Genomic DNA, 15,507 nt, shown 5'->3' with positions numbered 1-15,507 from the left:
AATGGAACACAATTTGAAGGTCATTTTTAAAAAAAATTCTTAGAGAGACTTAAATCAAAACGAATTATATAAGAATTTCTCTAAGCTGGCCAAAGGTCCAACATGGGCAAAACTATAACATTCAGTTGTAACATTCAAAACTCAACCAAAATGATTCAATGTATATATCATTACACATGAGACTCAAGGTAAACCTTTATGTTCTCATAATTTCACTCCACTCATCTTGGAATTTGTAATTTCCTTGGGCTTTGGAGTGATAACCTTGGAGGTTCACCCTCATGCCACCGTATCATAGATTAACATCACCCTATTTGGAGTCCATCATCATAAATCAAACATAATTTTGGTTCCACTACAGACCAATGACGCCGTCTGTAGAAATCGATTGCTGATTCTAGCAAAGTTCCACAATCATGTCCCATTGGATTCGAATCTCGATCACAATGGAGTCGCAGTAGGAAGAAGAAACTTGTCCCCTAGTGTTACACATTAGAGTGACTAAAAGACTCGATCCACACGCTACTAAAGAGTCATAACACTGTCCTCAACCTCAAGCTCCTACTCTGGTACTTGATTGCCTATTTTTTAGAGGAGCACAAATAGGATTGAGAATACATTCAAATAATTAACCATGCATATAATAGTAAGAGTATTTAACTACATACAAGTTCTCATAGCAAGTCAATCATGCACCAAAAATCACAACATCCACAACTCACCCACAACATAGTCATATAAATTTATATAATGCAACTTTATGACACATGAATAACTCATATGCATGCAAATAATAGTTCCATCTACCGAACCTATGAGCCTCACACCAAGCTCCAAGCCCCAACACCGAGCTTAGGACAGACATGAGTCCCCTCACCGAGATCCATAACCTACCTCTTTCAACAACAACAACAACAACATAGGATGCATGAATGAATGAATGCATCATCAAAATAGTTCAACAACAATCAATGGCATCACATCGAAGCATCCAAATCCTGTACAACTATTACAGGGTAGTTTCCACACCAAAACTACATAATTTAACTTAAACATGCTATCAATACATGAATATCAACTCATATTATAGTCACATTAACACATATTGAGTCATGTATGACAACTAGGTGGATTTTTGTTATTGACAAATATTATGAAAACAACGGAAAACTAATATTCGCTCTCTTAGGAACACACCTAGACCCTTTGGATACCACCATAAGATAGGCATCTGTGTCAAATTTTTCCCCCTTACCTCATTGTTCCATCAAAATAGTTGATTTCCTTGAATCTCTCTCTTGAAACCTCTCTTCTTCTTCTTCTTCTTCTTCTTACCCTATCCCTCATTCTCTTTATTCCAATTTTTCACGTACTGTGTAAAAAAATCTCTTCTCCCACAATTTATAAATCTCTTCTTCCACATTCTCCCCTTTTTTATGATGACAACGCATCTCTCAGAGGAGGTTGTAGAAGAAACAAAGAAATATATTTTTGGAGTGATAATACTCCCCTTAGGTTAGATGGAGTGTATACCCTTCCCTCGAGTGTATACTTCTCCCCCTTTGTAGAAATTAAAAAAGGCGGGTAAAAGATGAAAGTATGCACTTATGTTCTGTCAATCTTTAGGATAAAATATCATGACAAATCAGTGTAGTATTTCATGGCATAAAACATTTTATCAAACATACCAACACAATAGATCATGTGACATGCCTAAAAACAATAATATTATAAGTGTTGAATTATGCAAGAGCAAGTTAGTGATGATATACATTCATGCATGGTAAGGTTTTTAATTCTATTATGTCATATAAAGAAACAAAAGATGTTTAAGGTTAGGTTTCCTAGAAAGGTGTTTATACATGTCATAACAATTTATCAAATGCAATTATGAGCATACATGTTATATATTATTTTGAGCAAAACAAGGGTTATTGATCATGGCATATTTTATCAAACATCATAGTTAGTTATGATAAGTAAGGGTAGATCATATGATATGCCATCATATTACTTTGTATGCAAAACAATTATAAATGTTGAACAATTTATGGAATGCAAAGACAAGTAGAAAATCATGCATGGAGAATATTTGAATCATGTCATATTAAGAAGCATGTGTTTGAAAATAGATGTTCAAAGTAAGTTTCCCTAGAAATGTGTTTAGGCATGATATGTAAGAAAAAGGTTTCATGACATAATGAAGCAAATATCACGCTTAGTTAGACATATTTTTTTTAACCTAAACAAGGTTTCCTAATCTTAAGGCATGGCATAATTGCATATGTGCAAGATATAAGAAACATATATGTGGCAGAGATAATATGACAGAGTGATGAAGCATGTATGTGATAAAGGAAATATTACTCTAGATGGGACATATATGCATGTAAGGTTTCCTAAAACGTCTATAAGCTTTTCATTTTAAGGTGTTCCTAGCAAGGGTATTCAAATCATGGCATAGAAAGTGTCTCATTTGGTGAAAAATATTTATTCTTAAATGTGTGATGCAATCTAATGGTGTTTTACAAGGGTATTTTAAGTAAAACAACGTTGTAGGTATAAATTTATTTGACTTTTGTAGTACAAGTATATTAACATAAAATGTGGTACAATTCTTTAGGAAAAGAAAAACATACTTATATTATTTGGAATCAAAGGTGAATGAAAGAAAAACATAAAATAATGCAGAAAATAAATTATAGAAAACAAGAAAGATAACTCTAACTCCTTTGCCTTGCCTTGTGCACGAGAAGCTTCATTCCCCAGCAGAGTCTTACTCACCTTTTGTAAGTGCTTGGTCAAACATCCAGCCACCCTTTTACCCGGCTTCTTTGGAAATACGCAACAATGTCTCTCATACCTTTGTGGAAAATCCCGTGGGAACGTCATCAATACCAATACATGACAAAACTTGTTAGTGGAGAAAAACAAAAAATCATCATTAAACACTTCTACCCTTCTCTTATCTTTGAAGTGCAAATTTTCGGTCTTCTTGTATTTAATCATCTTCTACCTCGAATGCCTGAAAGTTGTTCATACCTTCAAGTTTAAGATGATTAAATATGGTCAGTTGTCATACCCCAAAATTTGCCTCTCATTTTCATTCTTTTATCTGGCTTATGTAAAAATCATCTTCATCAATTCATTCAATTAGGTCATGCATTTAACATATCATGCATCACATTTTCACATAGCGCACTCATCATGTCAAGGTTCAGTGATCTTGGTTATAATTAGTTAAAAGTGAATTTTCGAGGCTGATGTTATCTGGTAATTATGTGGGTTTATTTCTCATATTTACTCGTCGTGCGGATCATCTCTTTATTTGAGATTCATGGTTGTATTACTTAAATCGAAAGATTGCTTGAACTTGAAGATGAAATAAAAGAAAATATTCCGTTCATTAGAAATTCAAGTTATACTATGAATCGCTTGGGATACAAGTCACAAGAGTGGGCTACAAGGCAAAAGAAAAAAAATTACATTTTTTTTGGAAAAATTAACTTTTTTGTCAAACAGTTAACTTTCGGTCAACTTTCCACCAGCGACTAGATTTTTATCTCTAATTTTTCTAGACCCATCCCACAGTGATTCAACCAAGTATTCGTCATCATTCATGAGAAAATGACCCATGTCATGTTTATGTTATATGTAAATTTGCAACAAAAAACCAACTTCCATCAAGCCTTCTTTCCCTGCCTCTATCTCCACTTTCCGAAATCGATTCGAGCTCATTCTTCCTCTATAGTGTTCACCTTGCTATAAAAAAAAGACACACCAAATAATTGGCAAATATCATGAATCAAGGTCATCCAAAAGTTTCTTAAAAGTCAAAGAAATTTTTTGCATTTACACTTAAAAAAGATTTGGCATGGTAAGATTTATTTTTGCAACATTCCCCAATTTTGGCTCAAGAAAAATTTAGAATTTAACGATAAACCAAAAGTGCTTATTTCCAACAAAATCATTTCTAAGAAAAAAGAAATCAAATACATGGTTTAATCCATAAGAATTCAAAGCAAAAAGTGGGGAATTCAAAGGCAAATTCAAAGTTAAAACAAAGCAAAATTCAAGGCATTTTCAAGTTACAAGGATATTACCCTTAGTCTTACATTGCGACTTGGTACTTATGCTAAACTCTAACATATTTTGCCTCTAACTTCTCTTTACTACCTATATATACCCACACTCATGCATTTACTCATTTACCTTTAACTCTCCTAACTAACTTCAACTTCCTAAAAGTTTCTAAACTAACACAAAATCAAACCAATTTTCTATCAATTTTTCATCAAACCTCAACCGTTGATAACACTTTATCCAATGGTGAGGATTGGTAATCCACAACTATTTACCAAATCAATTCCTAACCATTGCTTATTTGGAGCATAATCCAAGGATCCATAATAACCCATAAAAAATTATAAAAAGCCATCATTTCTCGTCATTCGAGGAACCATGAATTCATAGTAAAGTCGTTGTGCCAAAATTCCTCACCATCACCAAAAAGCTCATAAGCCAAGTTGATTGAGTTTCATCATTAGAAACTCCATTCGATTGAGCATAAACCTCTACCATTTTTCCATAACCATCTTCATTCTAAATTCACCAAAAATATAACAATTTCACAAGTATTCATCATTCAACAATCAACAAAATTCAAGTGTTTATCACCTCAATATTCTTTATATTCAAGTGCAAGTGCTATATTCTACATCCAACAATTATTCAATCATCATCATCATCATCCAAGATTTCATCAAGTTTCATGGATTAAAGGTTTATCACATTCATCAACACATTCATCATTTTTCTTCAAGGTTATAATCTAAATTAGTCATCAAAGAATCATCAAAGTTTCAACAAGTAATATTCAAGATTATTCATCTATATTCAAACATCATCATTGGAAATTAATTGGAATGAAAGAAGCTTACTTTGAAGTTTTCTGGGTTTCTTATCGGTGAATTTATTGACAATTTTCAACACTAACTGGAGCAAACATCTGCTCTGTCGATAAGCCTTAGACTTTCTTCATTCCATGCCATTGGTCATGTTTTTGCTTGCATGCTTATTTCTTGTTGAATGTATGTGATGAATCCTTGATTTTGCCACTGTTTTGGAAGTGATTATTAGAAAGAGCTCATTGTACAATAAAGAAAATGCACATCCAAGTAGCTAACCATTTGCATCAAAAGTAACACAAAAGTTTCAAATTCATTTCTAACCAAATGGCGTTTTTGCATATCAATAAACATATGTTTGTAATATTGCATGAAAAAAAATTTATGGGAAAAAATCACTTTTTCTACCAACTTTGACATGAACTTGATTTTCAAGATTTTTGCTCTCAACTAACATCAACCAAATTAATTTTACATAAGCATCATAACCTTGCCTTTAATTACATGTTTTGTTATTGTAGAATTTGCATCATAAAATTAGCTTATTTCAATAAACACTTTTTTATTGCATTAGCTTGACATAATCATAAGCTTTTGTTCTCAGAACAACAACCAAATTCAATTTTTCACATAGTATAGCATTACATTGACATAACAATTGCAACTGATCCAAAAAAAAAAATTACTTTACACAAAAAAACTCATTTTGACATAAACACCCAAAAAGAACTCATTCTTGAATTTTTGAATCAATAGCAAAACACAAAATTAATAAAAACTAATCACCGCCGTCCGCCCCCAAAGTTGAAGCTTTTTATTATTATTTTATTTTCTATTAATTCAACCCATTTAGTTTCTTTATGCACTCTCCTTATGCTATTTTTTCTGCAGCTTTTCTAAATAGAACAATGGGCCAGAGTGCAATTCTTTTTTTTTTTTTTCTTCTTTCTTTTCTGCATCCCAATAACTTCTTCTTCTATTTTTTCTACCCCATGATACTACTACATGAGCATTTAATACTTACTTCATTATAATTTCCTTTTTAATATAGTTTCTTTAAATTTTTTTAGGATATTCACCTAATATAATTTTGGAACTAACATAAGTTTTAGGATTAAAATTTCTTTACAATTTTGATTGACTAATTAGCGTGTAAAAATTAGAATTTTTTAGTATATTTTTTGTCACATTTCTATCTTGATTTTTGTGATTGTTGTTTGAACTTGATGCTTGATTTTTCTTGCTAGAAAATACATTCTAACTTGTCATTTAATTTTGTATGCTCCCTTAAGCTTTTTTTTTAATTTAATTAATTAAGTTTCATTTACTTGATTAATTAAATTAAATAATATTTTTAAGCCACAAACAAAAAATAAATAAACATGTTCCCTTAGGATTTTTCCACATCCAAAAACTCTAACCATAGGTCCATGAAGCATGCTAACATTAGGAGAAATTTCATCTTTTTTTAAGATTTTTTTCACACTTAAAACAAAAATCTCTTTTTGCAAGTCAAATTGAAAAACACTTAACCATTAACGAGAAGGTGCATTCCTAATCTTGTTCTAAATACTTTTATGTGAGGGACGTTTGACCCAATCGTGCAAAGTATTCACTCTCACTCATAGACTTTAGTACGATTCAACTCACAAATAATTTCACAAATAAAGGTGGACAAAGAATTGGTGGCGCATTCTTCTCGATTCCCTGAATAGCTAAGTGCCTCCAGCATAGGGGACCATTTAGCTATGCAGCCCCTGACAATCAACCTTCAACCAATCAAATGTGACATCTTGCCTTAGGGCTTCTATTTCAAACTCTTTTCAGAAAAGGCATGTACTTCCTTTCTTCAGCAAACATGTAACGCATAAGTCTCCACACTACGAACGACAAACCCTAACTGCTAGAATGCAAAAGTAACATCGCCTACTAAAAATAACCAACAACCAACGATTTTCTAGAGGAACTACAGAGCTCTAATCATTTCATTGCACTATGAAAATATGTAGGCATGGGGTTCATGAAATCCTGGTGAGCTCACTAATTTAAAACCTTCTCCCCTCCCCCCTTCTTAGCAAATATACCTTTAGTCAACAACACCCTTAGAAACAAACAAACAAAGCGGTTCTCGTTGAGTATAACGGATGTGAAGGGTGTTAATACCTTCCCCTTGCATAATCGACTTCCGAGACCGATTTTAGTTGCGAGACCATCTTATCCATCCCTTTGGAGTTTTCTCGATGTTTACCATTCCCTTTGGATTAAATAAAATTCGATGGCGACTCAGTGTTTTTTCGTGTAGCGGTAGGAATTTTCTTTCTCCATGGGGTTTGATACTAGAGAGTTTATGGCTACATTTCGTTTGAATTATTTGAGACCCGGGGTTTACCTAGTTTGTAAGATGTTCCTTCAAAGGGTATTTCGAAGATTCTTCTGAATCTTTCTTTTTGAATTATTATCTTTACACCTTTAACTGTTGTTATTAAGGTTTTTCCTACAAAGACAAAGTTGATTTAGAATTTTCTCACTTAATTAGGGTATACCTTTTCGGGGGGTTTTTGTGAGAAATTCTCTTAGGGAGGTTTGAAAAATGTTAGAGTGGGGTTTGTAGCCTCTCATGAAGGTATCTTCCAAGCACCGTGGTTCTAGAATTATTTTCTCAAGGATCATCTTGCTATCTCTTATTTGTTGGGGTATTTTGGGTTTTTGGTTTTGGAATTTCATGATAGAGTGAGGAAGGAGACTGTGGTAGAAAGAAGTAATGAGAAAATATGTGATGCACGCGAAGGGTTAGGATATAATAACTATTTATAGTGATACCATTTGGGCTTTTTGAGTGTGTGGGTCGAGAGATTTTGATGAGCAGATCATGTTGTCCAAAAATTAAATCCATAATCTCCATATTTAGGCTTGGTAATCAATTAATTTAATTGATTGAATATCTCAAGTTTTCAGCTTTTGATACAATCTGTTAATTCTATGTGTTATGATTGGCACTATGTTTGGAAAAATTAACTAATGGGAACATGCTGAACAAGATGTTCTGTTCACTTCAACTGAAGAAGACGTGTCGAGAAAGATGTCCTATGCAGGATCCATTAGACATCGTGTTTGTTAAGTTACAACGGGATTTTTCGACATCCCAATAAATATTTTGGAATATTATACAATCCTATGTGGAGCTTGATTTAGGTGTAAGTGATTGTCTCTGTTTTCAAGATATTTGATTGGTTTCTAAATATAGAGAACATTTAGAAAACTAATGATTGAAGCCCTATCTTCATGGAGAAGATTGTGGAGTATTTTATGGAGTGCCCTACTATGATTTGAAGCCCAAGTCCAGTCCAAAAGATTATTTTAAATAGCAATTAACAAACCTAGTATTGGCGGGGAACTTACATTATATTGTGTGTTAGGGTTTATGCAGTCTTGTCTATAGTGAGCATCTCTAATATCATCTTGATAGAAGAGTTTGGTGTTTTCATAGAGTTGTAAGTTCTGTGTTCATTCATAATATTTTAAGCATTGAGTGACTATGTTTTGGAAGTGTGTCTTCTAATATTTTATAATTGATTATCACAATTGTGATTGAGGGGGATTGAGGAGGGCTTCATACCTAGGTGAGTCTTAGGTAGAAGTATAGCATGGGTAGTGATTAGGCGAGAATGTTGTAAATCAAAGGTTGTTTACGTGTGAAATGGAGGTTGTTTGCATAGTACTTCAAACTGATACTATCATAGTGGACTTATCCCTGGCTTGGTAGCCCCCAGAGTAGGTATTGTTGATACCGAATTGGGTAACCCATTACTTGTGTTATTTAAGTTTCTGCACTGCACTTGTATATACCTTGTCATTGTGTGTTGTTTAGAGATCATTGTCTCAACATCTGTTAGGACATCTGAGATCTAAACACCAAAATTTCACAATCTTTAGTAATGCTCAAATTTATTCTTCCTTGAGCATCACACTATTTTTTATTGGATTTGAAACTTGATGCTTTGATCATATTTAATCGATTAGTACTTCTTGTCAATTGATTAAATTTCCTTGATATGGCCTCCTTGATGCTTTTATTTGTTTGTTGGGCCTTATTTCTTTCTTAACACCTCCAATTCATGCTTTGGACACCGTAAGTTGGAAAACACTTTAGCAAACTTATTTTATTGGTTAGAAATAATTAATAAAGAAACATTAAAATATGAAAGAGCTAAAAAGTAATTATTTTATAGGGTTAATTAGATTAACTGATTATTTCAATCATAAAATAATTTTACCTGTATCAAGAAAAATTCTTGATAAAATTCCCTTAAGGGAGACACTTCAAAAGTGTATCCTTGTCCACACATCATTGGATGCGAGAGTAGGTAAACAAAAGACATATAAATAAGTGCATCACAAAATTATTTACTTTATTGATCATCACATATTATAAATAGAGAAATTCTCAAATGGTGTTGCTTTGATTATAGTTGTTGACATATGTCATCATCGTTCATCTTCCAAGATCAAAGACTTAAAAGTATACTTTTGCTTTCTTCTTCAAATGATCTTTCTTTAGAGTTCTAGACTACATTGCTTACAAAGCAAGTAAATATTTTATTCTGATTTTTCTTTCTATCTCCAATCTACCTTATAGGGTGCCTTTGAGCATGTTTTATCTTCTTCGTTAGAAGACGATTATTTATATTTCTCCCCAAGGATAAAATATTTCCTCTTCTTTGTTCAACTGTTGAAGAAACTTCTGGCACATACAACAGATGTCAAGACAGATGTTATAACGTCGATGACTTATAACACACTTATTAAAACTTAAAGTAAATGACAGAATAAATAACACAATGAATTGTTAACCCAGTTCAGTGAAAAAACACCTAATATGGGGCTACTAAACCAGGAAGGAAGTCCATTATCAGCAGTATTAGTTCAAAGCCTAAACACCTATAGTTTACAACTTCTCGCCTAATAACTACCCAACACTACTTATGTCTAAAAGTCGACATCTAGACCTCATATATTAATTAACCTGAAAACATTCTTTTCCACTCCATTGAATAGAGCATTCAAAGCTTTGGAATTTCCAAGATCTAATTTATCTTCCTCTTTGGACCAATCTTCTTCTGGCTTCAAAGACTCATTCCCATCTTTTTCCTTCACAAATAGGATGATTCCATCCTTTCAAAACAGTCTTCCAAGATTTTTTGTACATGGATTTCAAAAAGGCTAAGATTATAACCTTCCAATTGTCATAGTTTGCACCATCTAATAGAGGTGGTATCCTATTGTATCCTCATTCCTTGTCCATAGTACTAGAAAGTATATTCCATATAGCTCACCCAAAAAAAACTAGGGTGCCTGCCCTGATGCTAATTGAAACTCTATCACTTTCAAATAGATGTCAAGACAAATGTCCCAACACCAAAACACAATGTCAAGACAGATGTTAAGACATCATCTGCTGACAGAAAAACATTTACCAAAATAATAAATTATGCAGGAGTAAATTGCATAACGTAAATGACACAATCATTTGTTAACCCAGTTCAGTGCAACTCACCTACTCTGGGGCTACCAAGCCAGGAAGGAAAGCCACTATAATAGTATTAGTTCAAATCTAAACAACCCTAGTTTACAACTTATCACCTAATCATTACCTTATGCAACTTCTACCTAGGAAAATCCTATATATGAGAATCCCCTCTCACTTCCACAATCACCTCAGAGATAATAACAATAGACCAAAACAGAATAACACACTTCCAATTAAACACAATATACTCTTTTTTTAAAAAGCTCTTGAGTGATTGACAATGAATAATGAACAATCAGTCAAACTCTATGTATCAACATGATACATGAGTGACATACACAAACACAAAGAACAAATGAAACCCTAAAAGATACTAACCCTTATTCCAACTTTTTAATCTTCTTAGTTTGGACTCCTCCTTTTATATGTCAGTACAACGTTAGGGTTTGGATATTAAATTTGTCTATAACCTTCTATAAATCAAATCAGATCCAATAATATCTAATCAAATCTTCAAATGCAAGGCAAAAGGTTTTAACACCCAATCAAGCAAATTAGATATTCTGATATCTCTTCAACTTTGAAACAAATCTTTAGATAATCCAATCTTCAAAGCGGAGCTTGATCCATAAATGACAAAATAAATCTTCTAGAACAATAGAAACAGATCTTCCAAAAATAGAAACAACATAGGCTGCAATGTCGTAGCAACATGTCACAATATATTGTCCAGCATCTTGCTGAACTTATTGTTTTATCAAAATGTAACAAACAAACCAAAACCTAACCCATATTTTTATTGTAACTATTGCTAGCTTAGTTAGTTATGGCTAAATAGTTAGTTATAGTTTGTTACTTGAGATGAATTATTTACTTGACTCCCAGACTGTAACGCCCCGAATAATTCGATTAATTATTTAATTAATTGTTTTTGAAATAATGGATGAATTATGAAGTGAATGTGAAATATTGGACTTTAAATCATCTTATAGGAATTAATTATCTAATTATCGGTGGTGAAATAATGAAGTGATTATTTAGTTGGGATTGTTCAGGTGGTTGACAGTAGAAATATGGGGGTGTAAGTTAAGCCCAATTGAAATTGTGGAGTTAAGCCCAAAAGAAACAATAAGTGTGAGGGGTTTGGTTAAATTAAAAGAAATTAGGTTTATCAGAAGTGGCAGAGAAGTGAAAGAATTGGAGAAAGTGGTGGCTGTGAGAAAGTGGAGAGAAAGGAGAAAAAGAAATAGGCGAAGGCCGGAAGCTAGGAAATTCGACCGGAAATTATAGAGCGGTCTCCAATCCAAGGTAAGGGTGGGGTTCAAACTCTATAACCAGGATTATGATAAATGATATGTGGGAATTTTGGGTTGTTGAAATTACTGTGTTTGGTTGTTTTGTTGTCTGTGTTTGATGTTGCTGTTGGATATTTTTCTGAAATCGATGATGAGACCGGTTCTGTTCTTTCAATGAAATGTTATTGAAAAATTTATTCGTGTTGATTTAACTGGAGTTGATGTCCTGGAAATATTGGATATTATGTAAATTGATCGATGAAATTACGAGTGAAAAACTGATTCTGGAATTAGGAGAAGAAGAAGAAGAAGAATGGGGGATGAAGAAACAACTGTGGCGAGGCCACAAAGGTTAAAGGGCGGGCACCCCATAAGGCTAGGACGGGCGCCCCATATGTCTAAAAGGTGGGGCGGGCGCTTCACTTTAAGGGGTGGGGGCCACCATTTACCATTTCCTCTTTAATGTTTATTAGTTATACTGTAACACCTAATACATCTAATTAGTATAATTTCCCTTGTCTCCTAATTAAATTAGCAACAGCTACAGTATAATTAACAGAATAGGTTGCAGGTAATATAGGAATAACTAGCATGAGTTGCAGAACTGATATATTAGTAGGAGGAAATTAAATTAGTAATAGGCTGAATTAAAATGGAAGAAGTATATATACATAACTTAGCTGGTAGTATATTTTGGAATCGAATGATAGAAATTGGTTTAGCAACAGAGGCATTTTGGTGAGAGTAAGAACAATGACAAATAGTATATTTTCTTAGCAGAAGCAGTGTTTGATAATAGAGAACTATTAGAATTAATAATAGAGTGGATGAAAACAGTATCGGATAGGAGTATTAGCGATTTTTAACTGATAAAATAGTTAACCGGTTTGAGTCGAAAACTGTCCGAATAATTACGGAACGCATGTAGGTTGTTTTAGTTGAATTTGTTGTATTGTGAAAAATGTCAATTTGCAGGTGGTAATGAATTTAGTTGAATTGCCACTAATTATTGGCAAGATAAAGTTGTAGGCTTTATGGCCAATGTTAATTTGTCATTGAATTACTGTTGAATTATTTGCATTGATTAATGGTTGTTGATTTGTTGTCGTGGTATGTTGTTGTTGATATGTTGATTCTAAGTTGTAGGCCTATGGCTAGTGACGATGTGGTGACAATGAATTACCATCTATTGGTTGGTAATAACAGTGATATAGGCGTATGCCTTGCGACGAGATTTGTTGTTGTTAAGTACGTGATGTTGCATTCATCAATCACATACATTTTCATATTTTGTGACGGCCTGGATTGGAAAACTGTGATGAAGGTTTATGCCTTGTTTGATGCCTCTATTAATTGGAAATTGGCGATGGGGGCTGAAGCCTTGGGTACGACATGCATGTGCATTGTTAGTGTCTCATTCTAAATTGCATGAGTGTGAATTTATGTGAAGTGTTGTGACTTGAATCGTGAATTGAATTGTTTGTTGAATATAATGATGTGAAGTGATATGTGATGATAATACCGTGTGTGGTAGTTTTATTCGATCTAACTCTAATAAATTATTTATCATAATCTCAATTATATTGGTAGATATCTCACCCCTTCTGTTTGAATGTTACCCATATGTTGGTAACGTGCAGGTTAAGGAAATTAGTGCGCTTTCGGAGTAGCTTGAAAGATGTAAATCTTCCGTTGCTTACGTCGAGTCGGGTCTTGCTCTTATATGTAACACTCAGGGGGGATGAACGCATATTTTATTGATTGTTGATTTTATTCCGTTGTTGGATTTTGGAAGTTGTTTCTAATAAGTAATTTGTTACTTTAAAGTGGTTTAAATTGGATTAAGATGATATACTTGTTTGAAGTTAAAAGTTGTGAATTCCGCTACGTTTTAATTGGAAGTGTTTTATTTGAGGACTATGATTAAAGTCTTATGATGGTTTATCCTAAATTTTATTATGTATCAACTCGTTAACTTGGGCGCGTTTTGTTGTTTTCGAAGAAAATGTGACATCCAATTCTCATGTTTTAATTATTATACTCTGATTGTTTAATTAATTACTGATGGTAGAATTGGGGTGTTACAGAGGCTAACCTTCTTGTATAGATTCATCTCATTCTAATCATCTATGTTAATCCAAATTATTCACATACAATGAAATTATTCATGTTATATTATGGTATCAGTAGTGAATAACTAGAAGATTCTTCTCCTTCTTCTTCTTCTTCTTCTTCTTTTTCTTCTTCAGAAGCCCCTTCTTTGAGCTTCAACCATGGGGAATTCAAATCATGAGTATTCTGTCACACAAGAACACAACAACAATAACACCAACAAGAACACAAACAACAATTCCCCTAATAGTCCAACTCTTGATCAATTCATCCCTTACTTGTAAGTATAAGAGTGCGCCTAAGAGGGGGGGTGAATTAGGTTTTCAAAAATTTAATCGGTTTTATGAGAATACTTCTAATAATTTTTGGTTAAGTGTTTGAAGGTTTTTGTAAGGTTCTTTTCTTTTCTTTGGTAATGGTGATGAAAGCGATAAAGTGCGGAAAAGTAAAGAACGCAACGATATATATTGGTTCCCCTCACAATCCGAGAGTACTCCAGTCCCCTTTCAAACACGAAAGAGATTTCACTATAGTTAGAATTATTGTACAAGCCTATGCCTACTATCTAACCTATAGGGTGATCAAAGGTTCTTAACACCTTTAAGATCAATCAACACTAATGTGAATGAAGAACAATCCTCTTCAAACACACCACTTACTTCCAACAATCCTGGATAGTAAGGAGATAATTTTCTTTGAATTTTTACAAGAGATTTAGATGAAGTTTGTATAGCACTATCAATCTTGGATTGATCTTCTTCTTCAAATAACCAATTCTCAAAATGAATATAAGTGTTCACAATGTATGCATGAAACTTTGAATGGATTTCTCAATGAAAATGTGTATAGAAAGTTTCACTTGAAAATAAGATTTGATGAACACTTGGAAATATTGAAAGATGAAGAATATATGGTTTATGAATTGTTAATGAAGAAGGTGAATAATGATTCTGAGATATGTAGTATTTATAATGTGTCAAACACCTCTTTGAATGGTTATTTTTTCATGAAACAATGCAATGATCAAGTGGTAAGAAAATGGATTCGTTTGAATAAGATCATGCAATGAAAAAACACACTGGTTCAGTAGGAACCGGTTCCTACCTGGGACAACCCGGTTCCTGCTGAACGTTACAGCAGAAATTTCAAATTTTGAACTGAGGAACCGGTTCCCACCTAGGGACAACCCGGTTCCCCATAGTAAAACACAGAGAACTGAAAACTGAGAATGCTGGGAACCGGTTCCCCCATAGGGACAACCCGGTTCCTAAAACCTTTATTTTGAAATTTAACTTTGAAAAAGGTTTTAAAAGTTCTTTTGAGGGATGACACTTTGTAGTATGTTTATGATATGCATGAAAATATATTTGTGAACAATTATATGTCAAAGTGAGTATTGTTTATACCTTTGACATTTTAGCTTGATTCTTGAATCTTCACAATTTCTTCAAGACTTTGAAATGATGTATTTTTGCTTGATACTTGAAATTCTTTTTGCACATCCTTTATAAAAGCTTGATGTCCATATTGTCTTCATCAAAACACACTATGCTTGAGAAGCTTGCATTTACATTACTACCTTCATCTTGCTGAAAACCACGGTGCAATCTTTGTTTCCCCTCCATTATGTTAACATAATTATGAATTTTGGAGTCATTCCATGAAA

Source organism: Vicia villosa, unplaced genomic scaffold (genome assembly GCF_029867415.1).
Source record: "Vicia villosa cultivar HV-30 ecotype Madison, WI unplaced genomic scaffold, Vvil1.0 ctg.000688F_1_1_5, whole genome shotgun sequence".
Lineage (NCBI taxonomy): Eukaryota > Viridiplantae > Streptophyta > Magnoliopsida > Fabales > Fabaceae > Vicia > Vicia villosa.
Note: the sequence above shows the minus strand (reverse complement) of the source record.